Source organism: Corvus kubaryi, unplaced genomic scaffold (genome assembly GCF_017639235.1).
Source record: "Corvus kubaryi isolate FWS band 111438036 unplaced genomic scaffold, C.kubaryi_AGA036_p1.0 137, whole genome shotgun sequence".
Lineage (NCBI taxonomy): Eukaryota > Metazoa > Chordata > Aves > Passeriformes > Corvidae > Corvus > Corvus kubaryi.
The window spans coordinates 9,315,396-9,319,977 of record NW_024580671.1 but is presented as its reverse complement, the minus strand read 5'-3'; positions in this window follow the sequence as shown (position 1 = coordinate 9,319,977).

Genomic DNA, 4,582 nt, shown 5'->3' with positions numbered 1-4,582 from the left:
CTCCCCGTGTTCCTGCTGCCAGCGCCTGTTCCGGTCGCTGTTGCCTCTGGAGCAGTGAAAGCTTCCTGAGCGAGGGCTTTGTCAGCTCTGCCTCTGCAAAGCGCCCTGCCAGGCACGGGAGGAATGTCAGTGCCAGACCCACTCACTCAAGCAGCGTTTAGGTGCGGTGGGACCCTGTGTAACTGGCCAGCAACAATTTTTTACTGTCGATGTGAGACAGGAGAGAGCACCTATCTGTAAGGAAACGCTTGCGAGCAAAGTAAAATATTCTGCGATGTGAACAGCGGCGGGGGAAGACAGAAGAAAGGTCCTGCATTGATACTGTTTCCAAGTTTCACACATCTTTATTCATGAGTTTCAAGATCAAGGCAATAATTTTGGTATAATATACTTGCCGATTACACTTGAAACTGCTATGTCCACCATATAAAGCTGTTTGTTTTGTTATTACAGTGATTTATGTCGTAATGTTCAATCGGGTCTAGTTCAGTACATTTTCTAAAGTAATGCGCAAACTTGCTACAGAATGTGAAAAGCCAGCTGGCAAAAGTACAGTGTTCAAAATACATATTCCAGGTTTGCCAGGAATCTTTCCTCTCTGATATATATATGGAAACTAGGCCAAATGTAATTTCCATATGTTTTTAGGGTGTTTTTTAATTACCAAACTACAACAATGCTTTTATAGATGGTTTGGGGCTGTCTGAATTTGGAGATGGATTTGATTCTTTAGTGCAGAAACATAGTAGGTACAGAAACACCATGCTGATATGCATATTATATTTCTTCATGTCTCTCTCTTTTTTTTTAATAAAACACAATAAATTATCCTGAAACAATGGAATTCACATCGGTCATTATGCACTGATTGATTTAAGTTCCATTTTAGATCTTCTCCTTATAGCTAAGAGATAGGAATAGCTTATGTGGGGAAAACACTTTAATAAATATGTCAAACATTGAGCTTTACCTCATGTTTTTTATCACTGCTGATGTATACCAGCCACTTCAGGTTCAATGTATACACATTACTGAACATACAGTTATTCAAGAAAATATGATGTAAAAATACTAAGATGGTTAGACCAGTGACAGTATTTCCATATGAGGGTTGAATAAATAAATGATTAAATGAATAATGAAAACAAAAAAATCTGTCTGTACAAAAAGTTGCACTGCATTCACAAACTCACAGTCTGGAAAAGTAGGAAAGGATTGTTTCCAGTTTTCTGGAACATAAACTTGCAGGGACTGATGTAGATGTGCATCCCTCAGTAACTGGTCTGTATAATTTATTGGATCCTATTGTTTGAAGAAATAAGCATTTAAAGCTTGTGTTGCTACATTACACATCTAAGTAGTTTTGAATTCAAGTCACTCCACATTTCTGTAACACTTGAGAGGTTGACCATCTTCGTCCTTTATTTCCTATAAAGCAAATATAAGTATTTTAATTTGCCTTGCTTATTCTTACTCCAGATTTATATTAGCTTGTTGCTGTTCTTCAAATTAATCAAAAGATGCAGTTTCTTTTGGTAAATCACATACAAAAATTCTTTTGATTTTTTTTATAATTTCAAATGAGTAATTTGTCACCCATATATTTTTTCACGCTGTTTGTTTTCCCCTTAGCTTCACCACATCTTGCTACATGTCCAGACCTTAATCTTTCTCCTTTTCTGTCTCTTGACCTCAGCACTCTTGAGTATTGACTTCAAGGTTTGAGCAACTTTCACTTCAACTTCAGCCTGTGAACAGCTAATTATTACATCTAACTAAATAGGAACCTTCCTATGATCTGTTTCTCTCACTGCTTGTAAACTCGGATACCGCAGGCAACCCTCCCTTAGAGAGTTGGTAACCTGAAGTCTCTTTCTTTTGCTTTAACACTGGTGGTGTCTGCTGCCAAAACTCAGAGCATAATGTATCAGCAGCCCTCCTTCCAGCCATAGAAGTCTAGACGCAGCTTGCTGTGAAGCCTGACAACTCCACTCCATGTGTCAGCCGGAGGGAATCAAACAAGAGCAATGAAACATGTTTTCTACCTCCCGAGTCCGTAGCCTCTGGCACTCACTGGTACAGGAGTAAAGGAAGAGCGGTAGCACAGCTGGCCTGGCTCAGGTCCCATGATTTTACTCTTGAAAGCAAATGTTTCTTGTGCAAACTTGTCCCAGCTTATTTTACAACCCATTTAGAAACTGCTGTGCTAAAACTACTTTAATTTTAGAACTCATTTCAATCCTGTTTTCAAGTGACAGAGCTGATCCAGCAGTCATTAAAGGGCAGTGTTTTGTTGCTTACAGGGGTCTGGATTTGAAGATATCCCGGCTTCATATCCCTGAGCTTGGCAAAAGCATTAACTCTTATCATCTTAAAGTAGTCTGTCTCTCTGCTACAATTTCATTCTGAACAGCAGAAAAGCTTATATAGTTCTTCTTTATAGCTGTAAAAGAGGTCATAAACATGAAATATGGATAGGCAGATCCAACTCTCAACCTACCATCTACTTATTTGTGCATTGTATGCTCTTAGGGCAAAATACTGTCAAAAGTGATGGCTGCCTTTGAGAACTTCATCTTTAACCCCCAGGGCCAGACACATGCAGCAGGGCTTTCCGTAACCAAGGGCTGCCAACCTCCATGGCAACCCAGGGTGATCTTGGACCTTTAAAATGTCTCAGACCATTTTGGAAATCAGCATCCTTAGCCTGTGATTCCTCCCTCTTTAAAGTGAGAATAATGAGATTTCTAACCATAGTTTGATATCTGCTAATCATGGTGGTTTTTTGGTTTTTTTATAAAAGCACGAGGTAGTTTTTAGAAAGTATAGAAGTCTGGTTCAGAAGCAGAACAGAGTATCTCAAATGTGTGTAGCTGATGCAAGGGCAACCATGGCCCTTGCAACCATTTTTTACATTTGAAGAAAAAAGAAAGTAGGAGAGCATGTGTCGTTTTGATCTAATGTTTGCCTGAAGAGCACAGAGAAATCACAGCTGCTCATCCTTCAGCAAAGAAGCTTGCACCCACTTTGTAGGTATAAACAGTGATCTCTGTTTCTGTAGGGAACACAGGGCATTACTTTGTGATATGCGTGGTGCAGCTCTATGCACTCAGTCATTACCAGTCTATGTGACTGTTCATACTGTAGAAATAATCTCCTTTCTGTTTTCAAAGGTGCATAAGATTTGTGCACTGCTGGCATAAATAATCTGTTCTGACAACCCCTCAGGGAGTAACTCCTGTTGACAGGATGTGTGAGTATTATCCCAGGATGATCTGATGCATTGGTAACTGCACTGTAACAATGGAAGCATGAGATGGGCCTCGAATAGCATGGCTTTGGTGGCAGGCTCAGCTGGGTTGGCAAGGTAATGCAGCTCAACTTCAAAAGGAAAGGCAAAGAAGCTAATAGTCACTGTAGAGAACCATCTGTTAGATGGACAAAATTCCCTATGTTGTATTAAGAAAACCTGTGGTAAGAGACGTCCTGAACTTTAAGTGAATTTTTTGTCATTTTTCTTTTAATTTCCTACTTTGCTCTGCATGCCATTTGCAACAATAACCTGCTATCACACTATTGTTGCTACATGCATGCACATCAGTAAGAAATCACACTTCCATGGTACTGACTCATAGCCATTTAGAAGGGAAAACTCATTAAGGGAGTGCAAATCAGCCACACTGTCGAAAGGAGATTGTTCTTTATGTTTTAGAATCAGGATGTGAGCAGCTATCCCTCTTCCCTGCTGCTCTTGGCAGCATCCTTCAGGAGGTGGACAGGCAGAAGTCTATTTCAACAGCCCTGTAGGACAGAATGAAAATCTTGTTCTCCTGGCCTTTGTCTGCCCTAGGCAAACACATATCAGCTGGTATATACATTTCTTACCTGTATTTAGGTATTGCAAGAAATCTGTTTGACTGTGTACCTGGTTCTGACACATGGTTGTGGCTGTTCACAAGGACAAGAGCTTCTGAACACGCTGTGTAAGCCTTTGGTTACTGCAGATCAGCTTTACAGTTGGAATTATGTTAGGCAATACACAGGAATATTTTAGGGCACTGAATACTGCATCAAAACGCTGCAGCCTTATGGTGCAAAGTGCTGCAGGCACGTGATTTGAATGTGCTAAAAAAGTGTTCCAGTTTTTATTGGTTTGAGTATATTCTATCCATACCACACCAGTTCCCCCCAGACAATATAAAGCCAGTATAAATAACAAACTCAGTAGTCTGGATAATTCACCAGAAGTGCCATCATGTGCTCCTGTCTGGTAGGTGATCCAGTGCCACACAAATCAAATCTTAATGATCTTGTCAGCATGTCCTTACTAAAGCTGAAATTTCTTAATTGTCTGAGCTTCACTTCTGTCTGACATACATATGAGCACAGAGAAATCTAATATTTACCACTGCAGCAGTTTTCTACCTCCTTCCTCATCTACAGCCCCCCAGGGACGCCATTCTAATACTGTCTTGTGTAAACAGCAGTTGGCAAAAATCCTGAAGTCCCTTTTACAGGAGATATGACATCACTGTGACACACATATCTTGAATTCCTTCAAAAAATTATTTCTCCCAGGTAA